The 14,655-nt window shown below is 39.5% G+C and overlaps 1 protein-coding gene across 7 annotated transcripts in view; it reads left to right on the forward strand.

Annotated features, from left to right (window-relative positions):
• The window catches only part of ZC3H12B (zinc finger CCCH-type containing 12B), a 442,284-nt gene that overhangs the window by 28,861 nt on the left and 398,768 nt on the right, over window positions 1-14,655 (forward strand). For all 7 annotated transcript variants that reach the window (XM_074028862.1, XM_015443848.4, XM_045383203.3 and 4 more), the window contains exon 2: window positions 12,536-12,600. The gene's annotated coding sequence lies outside the window, so the exon portion shown is untranslated. The remainder of the gene's footprint in view (window positions 1-12,535; window positions 12,601-14,655) is intronic.

Genomic DNA, 14,655 nt, shown 5'->3' on the forward strand with positions numbered 1-14,655 from the left:
CTTAATCTTGAGTTCTAATTTGATTGCACTATGGTCTGAGAAACTTTTTGTTATGTTTTCCATTCCTTTACATTTGCTGAGGAGTGTTTTACTTCCAATTGTGTGGTCAATTTTTGAATAAGTGCTATGAGGTACTGAGAAGAATGTATATTCTGTTGAATTGGGGTAGAGAGTCTGTAGATGTCTATTAGGTCCACTTGGTCCAGACCTCAGTTCAAGTTCGAAATCTCCTTGTTAATTTTCTGTCTCGTTGATCTGTGTGATATTGACAGTGTGCTGTTAAAGTCTCCCACTATTATTGTTTGTCTCTTTTTCATTCTCTTAGAACTTCCTTTATGAATCTGGGTGCTCCTCTATTGGGTGCATATATATTTAGGATAGCTCTTCTTGTATTGATCCCTTTACCATTATGTATTGCCCTTCTTTGTCTTTTTTCATCTTTGTTAGTTTAAAGTCTGTTTTACAAAGACTAGGATTGCAACTCCTACTTTTTTGTTTTTCTTTCCGTCTGCTTGATAAATATTTCTCCATCCCTTTATTTTCAGCCTATGTGTGTCTTTGCACATGAGATGGGTCTCCTGAATACTGCACACTGATGGCTTTTGACTCTTTATCCAATTTGCCAGTCTGTATCTTTTAATTGGAGCATTTAGCCGCTTTACATTTAAGGTCAATATTGTTATGTTTGAATTTGATCCTGTCATTATGATGCTAGCTAGTTATTTTACCCATTAATTGATGCTGTTTCTTCATAGTGTCGATAGTCTTTATAATTTAGTATGTTTTTGCAGTGAATGGTACCAGTTTTTCCTTTCCATATTTAGTGCTTCCTTGAGGATCTCTTGTAAGGCAGGCCTGGTCGTGACAAAATCTCTCAGCATTTGCTTGTCTGGAAAGGATTTTATTTCTCTACTGCTTATAAAGCTTAGTTTGGTTGAATATGAAATTCTGGGTTGAAAATTCTTTTCTTCTAGAATGTTGAATATTGGCCTCCACTCTCTTCTGGCTTGTAGGGTTTCTGCAGAGAGATCCACTATTAGTCTGATGGGCTTCCCTTTGTAGGTAACCTGACCTATCTCTCTCTCTGCCCTTAACAATTGTTCTTTTGTTTCAGCCTTGGTGAATCGGACGATTATGTGTCTTGAGTTTGCTCTTCTCGACGAGTGTCTTAGTGGTGTTCTCTGTATTTCCTGAATTGAATGTTCGCCTGTCTTGCCAGGTTAGGGCAGTTCTCCTGGATAATATCTTGAAGTGTATTTTTCAACTTGGTTCTATTCTCTTTGTCAGCTTTAGGTACACCAATCAATCATAGGTTTGATCTTTTTACATAGTTCCATATTTCTTGGAGGCTTTGTTTGTTCTTTTTTATTATTTTTTCTCTAATCTTGTCTTCCTTCTTTATTTCATTAAATTCATCTTCAATCTCTGATATCCCTTCTTCTGCTTGATCAGTTTGGCTATTGATACCTGTGTATGCTTCACACAGTCCTTCTGGTGTGTTTTTTCAGCTCCATCAGGTCTTTTATGTTCTCTAAACTGGTTATTCAAGTTAGCAGCTCCTGTAACCTTTTTCAAGGTTCTTAGCTTCCTTGCATTGAGTTGGAACATGCTCCTCACCTTGGAGGAGTTTGTTATTACCCACCTTCTCAATCCTATTTCTGTCAATTCATCAAACAAATTCTCCGTCCAGTTTTGTTCTCTTGCTGGTAAGGAGTTGTGATCCTTTGGAGGAGAATAGGCATTCTGGTTTTTGGAATTTTTAGCATTTTTGCACTGTTTTTTCCTCATCTTAGTGGATTTATCTACCTTTGATCTTTGATGCTGATGACCTTTGGATGGGTTTTTTGTGGGTGTTCTTTTTATTGATGTTGATGTTATTGCTCTCTATTTGTTAGTTTTCCTTCTAACAATCAGGCTCCTCTTCTCCAGGTGTGCTGAAGTTTGCTGGAAGTCCACTCCAGACCCTGTTTCCCTGGGTATCACCATCGAGGCTGTAGAACAGCAAAGATTGCTGCCTATTCTTTCCTCTGGAAGCTTCGTCCCAGAGGTGCACCCACCAGATGCCAATCTGAGCTCTTCTGTATGAGGCGTTTGTCGACCCCTGCTGGGAGGTATCTCCTAGTCAGGAGGCATGGGGGTCAGTGACCCACTTGAGGTGGCAGTCTGTCCCTTAGCAGAGCTCGAGTGCTGTGCTGGGAGATGCACTGCTCTCTTTAGAGCTGGCAGGCAGGAACATTTAAGTCTGCTGAAGCTGCAGCCAGTCGCCCCTTCCCTCATGTGCTCTGTCCCAGGGTGATGGGAGTTTTATCTATAAGCCCCTGACTGGGGCTGCTGCCTTTCTTTCAGAGATGACCTGCACAGTGTGCAGGAATCTAGAGAGGCAGTCTGGCTACAGCCGCTTTGCTGCCCTGCGGTGGGCTCCACCCAGTCTGAACTTCCTGGTGGCTCTGTTTACACTGTGAGGGGAAAACCACCTACTCCATCCTCAGTAATGGCAGATGCCCCTCCCCCAACTGAACTCCATTGTTCCAGGTCGACTTCAGACTGCTCTGCTGGCAGCAAGAATTTCAAGCTAGTGGATCATAGCTTGCTTGGCTCTGTGGGGGTGCAACCCACTGAGCAAGACCACTTGGCTCCCTGGCTTCAGCCCCCTTTCCAGAGTGAATTGTTCTGTCTCTCTGGGGTTCCAGGGGACACTGTGTTAAAAAAGAAACTTCTGCAGCTAACTCAGTGTCTGCCCAAACAGCCGCCCCATTTTGTGCTTGAAACCCAGGTTTCTGGTGGTGTAGGCACCCGAGGCAATCTCCTGGTCTGCAGGTTGTGAAAACCGTGGGAAAAGTGTAGTATCTGGGCTGGATAGCACCATTCTTCACAGCCCAGTCTCTCACAGCTTCCGTTTCCTAGGGAGGGAGTTCACCAGCACTTGAGCTTCCTAGGTGAGGTGAGGCCCTACCCTACTTCTGTTCACCCTCTGTGGGCTGCACCCACTGTCTAACCAGTCCCAATGAGATGAACCATGTACCTCAGTTGGAATGAAGAAATCACCCTCCTTCTGCGTTGGTCTTGCTGGTGTTATGCCCAGACCGTTTATTCCCCGAAGAAGACCACCAGAGTCCAGAGTCAAAGCTAAGCAGCAAGGATCTTTATTACAGGTTCGAACCTGGAACTCTCCCTCGCTCGTGAAACGAGACGGGCAGGAGAGCTCCCCCACTCAGCTCCGAACAATGTTATATAGTCTAAGAAAAGTGGGCATAGAGTTATTATACAAATCAGATATATGATTGGCTAGTGTTTGAACAAGGCGATTTGGCTAACTATGATTGGTTCCTGCCATTTCTGATATTTTGGTTCAAACTTTGAGGCGGGAGAGCAGGTTTATGGCAGCAAGAGTTTATCTTACTTAAACACGTCTTGTGACCTTGCCTCAGAACTTACAAAATCTCTGGTATGTGCAAAACAAAATCTCTGGTACGTGCAGAAAACCAGGTACTCACAGAACTTACGAAATCTCTGGTATGTGCAAAGATTAGAGAGCAGAACAAGGGTGTAGCGGGTGGGGGGCGGGTACACATCTATCTTTGTGTCCTTTCACTGGGAGCTGCAGACCGCAGCTGTTCCTATTCTGCCGTCTTGCCAGATCCCATTTCTGATTTTATTTATTTGCATTTTCACTCTTTTTTTCTTAGTCTGGCTAAAGGTTTTTCAATTTTGTTTAATTTTTCAAAGAATCAACTTTTTGTTTCATTGATCTTTTTTATTATTTCAATTGCATTCATTTCTACTCTGATCTTCATTGTTTCCTTTCTTCTACTAATTGGCATTTGGTTTGCACTTGCTTTTGTAGTTCTTTATGATGCATCATTGGAATGTTCATTTGAAGTTTATTCTCTTTTTTGATGTAAGCATTTGTACTATGAACTTCCCTCTTGGTATTACTTTTGCTGTATCCCTTAAGTTTTGGTATGTTATGTTCCATTATCATTTGTTTCAAGACATTTTTCATTTTTTTCTTAATTTCTTCATTGACCACTGGTCATTCAGTGGCCTTGTTTAATTTCCATTTATTTGTGTAATTTCCAAAATTTCTCTTGTTATTGATTTCTAGTTTTCCACTGTGATCAGAGAAGATGCTTGATATTACTTTGTGTATGTGTGTGTGTGTGTGTGTCTTTTAAGACTTGTTTTGTGAACAGATCAGTGTGTCTTGTTTTTTTTTTTTTTTTTTTTACTCATTCAGCTAGGTTATTTCTTTTAATTGGAGAGTTTTGTCCCTTTACATTCAATGTTATTACTGATAAGTAAGAACTCCTGCCATTTTGTTGTTTTCTGGTTGTTTTCTGGTCTTCTCTTGCTTCTTTGCTTCCTGTCTTCCTTTAGGGAAGGTTCTTTTCTCTGGTGATATGACTTACTTTGTTGCTTTTTATTTTTTGTGTATCCATTGTATGATTTTTGGTTTGAGGTTACCATGAGGCTTGGAAATATTATTGTATAATTCATTATTTTAACCTTATACTTCTTAACACTCTGCATAAAAAAAAACCAAACAAGCAAAAAGGAAACTAACAAAAACTCTATGTCTTAACTTTGTCCCCTTGCTTTTTAACTTTATGCTGCTTCTATTGATATCTTATTGTACTGTCTGTCTTAAAAGTTGTTGAAGTTATTACTTTCAATTGGTTCATCATTCATTCTTTCTACTTAGTATAAGAGTAGTTTGTACACCACAGTGACAGTGTCTGTGTTTTTCTGTATACTTAATATTACCAGCGAATTTTGTACCTTCGGGTGACTATTTATTGCTAATTAGCATCTTTTTCTTTCTAGTTGAAGTATTCCCTTTAACATTTCTTGGAGAATGTCTTGTGTTGATGAAACCTCTCATCTTTTGTTTTTCTGGGAAAGTATTCTTTTCTTCTTTATGCTTGAAGGATATTTTGGCCAGATATACTATTCTAAGATAAACTTTTTTTTTCCTTAAGTATTTTAAATATATCTTGCTACTCTCTCCTGACCTGTAAGGTTTCCCCTGAGAAGTCTGCTGTCAGATGTATTGGAGCGCCATTGTATATTATTTGTTTCTTTTCTCTTGTGCTTTTAGGAATTTTTCTTTATCTTTTACCTTTGGGAGTTTGATTATTAAATGCCTTGAGATAGTCTTCTTTGGGTTAAATCTGCGTGGTGTTGCATAAACTTCTTGTATTTGGATGACAATATCTTTTTTTTAGGTTTGGGAGGTTCTCTGTTATTATCCCTATGAATCAACTTTCTTCCCCTGTCTTTTTTTCTACCTCCTCTTTAAGACCAATAACTCTTTTTTTTTTTACAAGTTTATTTTTTATTTTTTTATTTTTTTTATTTTTTAATTTATTTATTATTATTATACTTTAAGTTGTAGGGTACATGTGCATAACGTGCAGGTTTGTTACATATGTATACTTGTGCCATGTTGGTGTGCTGCACCCATCAACTCGTCATTTACATCAGGTATAACTCCCAATGCAATCCCTCCCTCCTCCCCCCTCCCCATGATAGGCCCCTGTGTGTGATGTTCCCCTTCCTGAGTCCAAGTGATCTCATTGTTCAGTTCCCACCTATGAGTGAGAACATGCGGTGTTTGGTTTTCTGTTCTTGTGATAGTTTGCTAAGAATGATGGTTTCCAGCTGCATCCATGTCCCTACAAAGGACACAAACTCATCAATAACTCTTAGATTTATTCCTTTGAGGATATTTTCTAGATCTTGTAGGCGTGTTTCATCATTTTTTATTCTTTTTTCTTTTGTGTCCTCTCAATGTGTATTTTAAAATAACCTGTGTCCAAGCTTACTAATTCTTTCTTCTAATCACTAATCCTTCAGTTCTGCTACTGAAGAACTTTGATGCTTTCTTCAGTATGCCAATTGCATTTTACAGCTCCAGAATTTCCATTTGATTAACCTTAATTATTTCAATCTCTGTTAAATATATCTGATAGAATTCTGAATTCCTTCTCTGTGTTATCTTGATTTTCTTTGAGTTTCCTGAAGGCCCTGGGGTTCTGAAGTCAACAGGTGGCAAAGCAAGCCAGGCCTGTGTCCTCCTGCTTTAATGAGAGTTTTTAACATAAAGCGATATTGAATTTTATTGAAAGCCTTTTCTTCATCTATTCAGATAAGCATATGATGTTTGTCCTTAGTTCTTTTTATGTGATGAATTGCATGAATTGATTTACATGTGTTGAACCAACCTCGTATCCCAGGGATGAAGCCTACTTGATCATGATGGATTCACTTTTTGATGTGCTGCTGGATTCAGAATACAGTTTGCCTGTATTGTGTTGAAGATTTTTGCATCTATGTTCATGAAGGATATTGGCCTGAAGTTTTATTTTTTGTGTCTCTGCCAGGTTTTGGCATCAGGATGATGCTGGCCTCATATAATGAGTTGGGGATGAGTCTCACGTTCTTAATTTTTGGAACAGCTTTTGTGGGAGTGGTGCAGTTTTTTTTTTTTTTTTTTGTACATCTCATAGAACTCGACTGTGAATTAGCTTTCTGTTTGTTTGTTTGTTTGTAGGCTATTTATTACTAATTAAATTTCAGAGCTCATTGGTCTTTCAGGGATTCAATGTCTTTTTTATTTTCAGTCTTGTGAGTTTGTATGTGTTCAGTAATTTATCGTTTTCTTCTAGAATGTCTAGTTTATGTGCATAGAGTTGTTCATAGTAGCCCCTGATGGATATTTTTATTTCTGTGAGGTCAGTGGTAAAGTTCCCTTTGCCATTTCTGATTGTATTTATTTGGATCTTTTCTTTTTTTCTTTATTAATGTAGCTACTGGTTGGTCTAGTTTCTTCAACCTTTGGGATCATCGATGTTTTGTATGTTTTTTTGTGCCTCAATCTCCTTTATTTCATCTCTGATTTTGGTTATTTCTTGTCTTCTGCTAGCTTTGCAATTGGTTTTCTCTTGCATCTGTAATTCTTGTAATTGTGATGTTAGGTTGTTTATTTGAGATCTTTTTAACTTTTTGATGTGGTGTTTAGTGCTATAAATTTCCTTCTTAACACTGCCTTAGCTGTGTCCCAGAGATTCTGGCTTGTTGTGTCTTTGTTCTCATCAGTTTCAAAGAATTTCTTGATGTCTTCTTTAATTTGATTATTTACCCAAGAGTGGTTCAGGAGTCACTTGTCTAAGTTCTATATAATCGTATGATTTTGAGCAATTTCCTTTGCCTTGATTTCTATTTTTATTGCATTGTGGTCCAAGAGTGTGGTTGGTTTGATTGCTGTATTTTTTTTTTTTTTTTTTTTAGTTTGCTGAGGGTTGTCTTATGTCCAATTGCATGGTTGATTTTAAAGTATGTATCATGTGGCAATGAAAAGAATGTATACTCTGTTGTCTTTTGGTAGAGAGTTCTGTAAATGTGTTTTAAGTCCGTTTGGTCAAGTGTTGAGTTCAAGTCCTGAATTTTTTTGTGATGTTTTTAACCTCAATGATTTTTTTTCATATTGGCAGTGGGGTGTTGAAGTCTCCCACTATTATTGGATGTGAAACAAAGTCTCTTCGTAGGTTTCAAGGAACTTGCTTTATGAGTGTGAATGCACCTGTGTTGAGTGCATGTAGATTTAGGATAGTTAGATCTTCTTGTTAAATTGGACCCTTTACCATTATATAATGCCTTTCTTTGTCCTTTTTGATCTTTGTTGATTTGAAATCTGTTTTCTCTGAAATTAGAATTGCAACCTCTGCTTTTTTTTTTCTGTTTTTCATTTTCTTGGTAGATTTTTCTCCATCCTTTATTTTGAGCCTATGGGTGTCATTGTATGGAAGATGGATCTCTTGAAAACAGCATACCACTGGGCCTTTCTTCTTTATCCAGCCTGCCTGTGCCTTTTAGTTGAGGAATTTAGCCCATTTCCATTCAAGGTTGATATTGTTATGTGTGGATTTTCTCCTGTCATTATGTTAGCTAGTTATTATATAGACTTGTTTTTGTGGTTGGTTTTTGTTGTCACTGGTCTATGTACTTAAATGTGTTCTTGAAGTGGCTTGTAATGATCTTTCCTTTTGATTTGTAGTGTTTCCTTCAGGAGCTCTTGTAAGGCAGGTCTGGTGGTAACAAATTTCCTAAGCCTTTGCTTTTCTGGAAAGGATCTTTTTCTTGTTTGCATATAAAGCTTAGTTTTGCTGGATATGAAAATTTTGACTGACATTTCTTTTCTTTAAGAATGTTGAATATTGGCTCCCAATTTTCTTCTGGCTTGTAGGGTTCCTGCTGAGAGGTCCACTGTTAGTCTGATGGGCTTCTCTTTGTATGTGACCTGACCTTTCTCTCTAACTGCCTTTAACATTTTTTCCTTTATCTTGACCTTGGAGAATCTCATGGGTATGTGTCTTGATGATGATCTTCTTGTGAATTATCTTGTGTGGGATCTCTGCATTTCCTGAATTTGAATATTGGCCTCCCTAGCTAAGTTGGGAAAGTTCTCATGGATGATATCTTGAAATATAATTTCCCAGTTGCTTCCATTCTCTTCATCTCAGGGACACCGATGGGTTATGGATTTGGTCTCTTTACATAATCTCGTATTTCTCATAAGTTTTGTTCATTCATTTTCATTCTTTTTTCTTTATTCTTTTCTGACTATCTTATTTCAGAAAGGCAGTCTTCAAGCTCTGATTCTTTCTTCCTCTTGGTCCATTCTGCTATTAATTCTTGTGATTGCATTATGAAATTCTTGTAGCGTGTGTTTTCAGCTCTATCAGATTAGTTATATTGTTTTTTATGCTGGCTATTTTGCCTGTCAGTTTCTGTAACATTCCAGTCCACATTTCTTTCTTTCTTTTTGCTTTATTATTATTATTATCATTATTATTATTATTATTATTATACTTTAAGTTCTAGGGTACATGTGCATAACGTGCAGGTTTGTTACATATGTATACTTGTGCCATGTTGCTGTGCTGCACCCATCAACTCGTCAGCACCCAACAACTCGTCATTTACATCAGGTATAACTCCCAATGCAATCCCTCCCCCCTCCCCCCTCCCCATGTCCACATTTCTAATGTTGTTTCTGTAATTTCAGCCATCTCGGCCTGGTTCAGAAACCTTGCTAGAAGGCTACTGTGATAATTTGTAGGAAAGAAAGCACTCTGACTTTTTGAGCTGTCAGGTTTCTTGTGCTGGTTCTTTCTCATCTTTATGGGCTGATGTTCCTTTATTCTTTGAGGTTGCTGTCCTGTGGATGAATTGTTTTTCTCTTATCCTATTTGATGACCTTGATAGTTTGTGGTATTTGGTGGGTACAGTCAACTTGCTTTGTTTCTGAAGATATTAGGGGGCAGGGCTCACTCTGATGGGTGGCGGCAGCCAAAGAATTTCATGGGGTTGTGGCAGTGAGATCTGTTCTTGTTCACATGTCCTAGCAGCAGTGGCAGCAGCAACATGCTTGTTGGCTACCACAGGGCATTAGCAGGTGCCAGGGTGCAGGCCTCCATATGGGTGTTTGCAGAGGCAGAGGAGGTAGCATGGCTTGGGCACTGGGGGGACCCCTACTTGTTATAGTGCACCTCGTCATGCCAGTGTTGTTGTCAGCACAGAGGTGGGGTGTTGGCAGAAGCAATACTGTGTGTGCCCCCTGTGCACATTCACACAGGTAGAGGTGGCCTCTCAGGGTGGCAGAGTGTCATTTGTTTTCTAAGCCTAGTTTTACTCCAGTGGCAGTGTTAGCCCAGAGGCAAGATGCTGATAGGAGTGGTGCTAACAGGCTCTGTGCCTGCAAAGACTCTGACTGCAATGGCCATATGGTTGGGGGATGGGAGGAATAATGCAATCACACTGGCAGCAGTGGCAGTGCAAGGTATACGTACACAAACACACACATACACACACACACATGCACACGCGCACACACACACACACACACAATGGTGGGACAGAGAAGGCAAAGTCTGTCCATGCACATGCATAGTGGCAAAGCAATGGCAGGGGGGGAGGTGTCCATGCTCTCGTGGGAAGCTGCAGTGGAGTGTGGGAGGGGACAGGCTGTTATGTGTTGGTGGGGGTCACTCTGCTGGAACTCTTTTCTGGTCAGGCATGGTTCACCAGTGCAAGAGCTACAATGTAGGCCCCCAGGGCACCTGAAGTCACACTGCAAGCAAGTCCAGCCAGGCTGAGGCCCTGGGAGAGGCCAGCAGACCAAGGGGTGTTCAGATTGGACCAGTTTTGTGTAATGGGCAAGAAAATTCTATAGAGTTCAGGTATGGACAGTTCCCCTAGGACTAAAGTTTCCCATGGAAGCAAGTTGAGCCTAGGAAGATGGCCATCCCTGGCTGCACTTCACTATAGACATTCCCACATCAAACCCTCTGGGCTCTACACCAGCTGGAGTGCTGCCCCTACCACTTCTCTAATGGCTTTCCCTGTCAACTCAAGTGTCCATGGTGGGAGGGAGTCTCCTCCTGCCAGAATTCCAGAAGCCCATTTTAGAGCATGTTGCTTCTTGCCAGTTCAACTCACCCATTCTCCCAGAGTTGTCAGAGGCCAAGAACAAGTCCTGCTGCACTGTCGCCCTGTGCAGGGTTTCCAGCTTCCTCCTCCTTCAGCCAAGCTTCTGGTCTTTCCTCCATCCACTCTTAGTGCCATACCTCTGAAGATCTGTTAGGAGTGCACCAGTTGTCCCAGTCCCTCAGTGGCAGCTGGTTCACCTGGATGCATCTAGTCAGCCATCTTGCCTAGCTTCTACAGTATTATAATATTTTGTTTTGTCCATATGTTTACTTTTAGCAGTAGAGGTTATACTTTCATTTGTCTTTGTGCTGTTTTCTATTATCCTTTCATATCAGCTTCAAAGGACTCACTTTAGCATTTTTTCATAAGGCACATCTAGTGGTGATGAACTCTCTCTGCTTTTGTTTATATGGGAAATCATTTCTCTTTCTATTTAGAAAGACAGTTTTTCTGGATATAATATTGTTAGTTAATAGGTTTTTTTTAATTACTTCAAATCTATCACATCATTCTTTTCTAACCTGCAAGGTTTCTGCTGATAAATCTACTGATAGTTTTATGGGACTGTCTTATATGTCATGAGTCACTTCTTCTTTAAAAATTTTCTCTTTGTCTTTGACATTTGACAATTTAGCCATAATGTTGTCAGTTTGAAGTACTTTGGTTTCCTATTAGTTGGGTTCTGTTGGGCTTCTTGAGTCTAGATGTCCATATTGTTTCCCAGATTTTGGATATTTAGGCCATTGTTTCTTTAAATAAATGTTTGTCCCTTTATGTCTCTTCTTTTTCTTTTAATATCATAATGCATATATTGATCCACTTGATTGTGTCCCATAAGTCCTTTTAGACTTTCTGCACTTCTTTTTTATTATTTTTGTTTCTCTGACTAATAATTTCAAATTACCTGTATTCAAGTTTGTGGCTTCCTTCTTCTGGGTGATCAAGTGTGATGTTCAAACTGTCTAGTGAATTTTTCAGTTCACTTATTGTATTCTTTAGCGCGTAATTTTCTGTTGGGCTCCTTTTATGTTTTCAGTTGATTTGTTATTTTCATTTTATTTATGTATCATATTCTGAGCTTGTTGAGCATCTTTATGATGGATATTTGAATTGTTTGTCAAATAATTCATATATCTCCTTTACTTTAGGGTCAGTTCCTGGAGACTTATTTTGTTGTTTTGGCTTTGTGCCATGTTTTCTTGTTTCCTTGTTTGCTTTGTACCTTTATGTTGGATCCATGCATTTAAGAAAATGACCACCTCTCCAAATCTTTATAGGCTGGCTTTGTGCAAGGAAAGACCTTCACAAATCAGCCTAATTAGAGGGTCCTTTCAGACATTTTATGTGTATATTTCTTCTCTGGACTTGTATATGCAAATTTTTAATTAAAGAGATTTATTAGTTCACATCTCCCTTTAGTTCTTAGTTTCCCCTAGGCTTCTAGAGTGTACTGAACCATATCAGTGCTTTTTATCTAGTAAAATAAATTAAAGTCTGTTTTAAAGTAAAACAAGTTTCTTGGTCAGACCCCAAAAAGCTATAATGTTGAACACACACTTTACTCTTCTGTCTCCCCTCCCTGAAGGAGAAGCCTTTGAGCTGTGTTAACATCTGTCTTCTCTACTGCATGTCCTGTGGAATAGCAGCAAATCACTTACATCTCTTTTGTTTTCAGCATCCCCCAGAGATCTAGAGTATGCCAGCCCTGTCCACCTTCTCAGAGCGATGAGACAGAAACCCATTTCTCGAGCAGTCCCCCCAAAAAGACAGAATGTGGGACGCATGCCACAACTTTTTCCCTTCCTAGAGAGAAGCTGAGAGTTGGGAGTTTCACCCTCTCGTTCTATGCTGAGCTGGGAGGAGGGAGTATGGTGAGTGAGTGCTTTTTGTCTAAACTTTTGCCCTTGTTCTCAGTAGCCTTCAACCTAGCACACTTTTTCACGAGTCTCCAGATACAGGGAAGACAGAAATTATTTCCTCAGCCTTCCCCTGAAAAAGTCTTCATATTGGACATAGGTTTCAGCCTTCTTCTTTTTCTCTCTAGGAAGAAGCCAAGAATTGGGAGTTTTCTGCTGATCATGCTATACTGAGCTGGGCAGAGAGACCATGGTGAGTGAGTACCATTAATTTTCCTACCAGCTTCAGTGTGGCTGGTTTTAGCTTGTCTGTGATGCAGGAGCCTTTTAACTAGTTTTTGGATTTCTCTTGAAGGGAATTGACCTGTGTATTTTTGCTTGTTGAATTGGTGTCTCCTTTGGGGGAAGAAGTTTTCTGACTTTCTATTTTGCCATATTCCTGACATCACCAGTCTCTATTTTATTATTTGTTTTCTTTTTGTTACTTTTGTTTCTTCTTCTCTTTTTTCCCTTCCTTCCTTCCTTCCTTCCTTCCTTCCTTCCTTCCTTCCTTCCTTCCTTCCTTCCTTCCTTCCTTCCTTCCTCCTTTCTTCCTTTCCTCCTTTCCTCCTCTTCTCCTTCCTTCCCTTCCTTCTTTCCTTCCTTCCTTCTTTCCTTCTTTTCTTTTCTTTTCTTTTCTTTTCTTTTTTCTTTTCTTTCTTTCTTTCTTTCTTTCTTTCTTTCTTTCTTTCTTTCTTTCTTTCTTTCTTTCTTTCTTTCTTTCTCATTCTTTCTTTCTTTCTCTTTCTTTCTTTCTTTCTTTTCTTTCTTTTCTTTCTTTCTTCTCTCTCTTTTTTCAGCATCTTGCTCTGTCACCTAGGCTACTGGAGTGCAGTGGCGTGATCAGAGCTCACTGCAGCCTTGAACTCCTGGCCTCCTGTGGCCCTGTAGCTAAGACTACAGGCATGTGCCACCATGCCTGGCTGATTTTTTTTTCATTTTTGTAGGTATCAGGTCTCAACATGTTGCCCAGGCTGGTCTCAAACTCCTGGCCTCAAGCAATTCTTCCACCTCAATCTTCCAAAGAACTGGGATTACAGGAATGAGCCACCATGCCTGGCTTGTTACCCCTGTTTCTTGTTATTATTTAACTACTATTTCAGCCCCACATTCTTTCTCATCTCCTACTGGGATTCTGATAACAACAGACAGTGGTCCTGTCTTTTGTTATTGTTCCACAGATCCCTGAGGCTCTCTTCTTTTTGTTTCTTTTTCATGATACTTTCTCTTTGTTTGGATTGAATAAGTTTTGTTGATATGTCTTTAACTTCACTGATTCTGTTCCTTACCTCTAATCTAGTATTGAGTCCATCTGATGAGTTTTAAATTTTATTTTGGCTATTTGTATTTTTTAATTTTATAATTTACATTTGGTTCTTTTTAAAAAATAAATAACTCCTTTATCTTTGTTGAGATATTCTGTTTGCATTTGTTTAAAGATATTTTTAATTACTTGTTGAAGCATTTTTATGAGAGCGGTTTTAATTTTCTTACCAGTTGACTCCAACTTCAGAATAATATTGGTATTAATATCAGTTAATTATGTTTTCTCAGTCAAATTGTAGTTTTCCTTGTTCTTTGCATAAGGAATGATTTTCCATTTTATCACGGATATTTTGGTTACTATTTTAGGAATTTCTTGATTCTTAAATCTATTTTAGCAAGCAGTGATCCTGTTTAGGTTTAGAATATAGGTTCTGACCTATTTTTGTGGGTTTTAGGTCTAATGACAATTTAGTTTTCAGAACCATTCTGATGTATTTTGTCTTTCTGATGGTGCTTCAGTTTCCATTTATTCCCTATTAGTGCCATCTGCCATGGCACAAAGCACTCTGCTGGGCCACCTGGTGTCATTGAGCCACGTTATCCTGTAGGGGTTGAGTCAGAAGCTACGGGGACTGAGTCTTCTTGTGCCAATTAATAGAGGACTAAGAGATGATGGTGCCCTGGGTTTGGAATGGAAATTGAGTGGACCAGCCCTTCTCTGCTTCCACTGCAGGTAGACCAGCCTGCAAGCACTGCAGGTGTTTAGCCTGCAAGCACTACAGGTGTTGAGCACTACAGGTGTTGGGTTGGACTGCTGGAGCTTCACTGCTACTCCTGTGAGCTGTCAGTGTCCTAGTTGTGTATCAGGAGTTAAGATGGCCCATCAGGGTTCTGAAACTACTTATGTGGGCAGATCAGTTCACCTGCTGATGACCTCGTTGTGGGTGGAAGCTGGATTTTCCAGGAGCTTTGCAGCTGCCTCTCTGTGCAAATCAGGTTATTC

This window comes from Macaca fascicularis, chromosome X (assembly GCF_037993035.2).
Source record: "Macaca fascicularis isolate 582-1 chromosome X, T2T-MFA8v1.1".
NCBI lineage: Eukaryota > Metazoa > Chordata > Mammalia > Primates > Cercopithecidae > Macaca > Macaca fascicularis.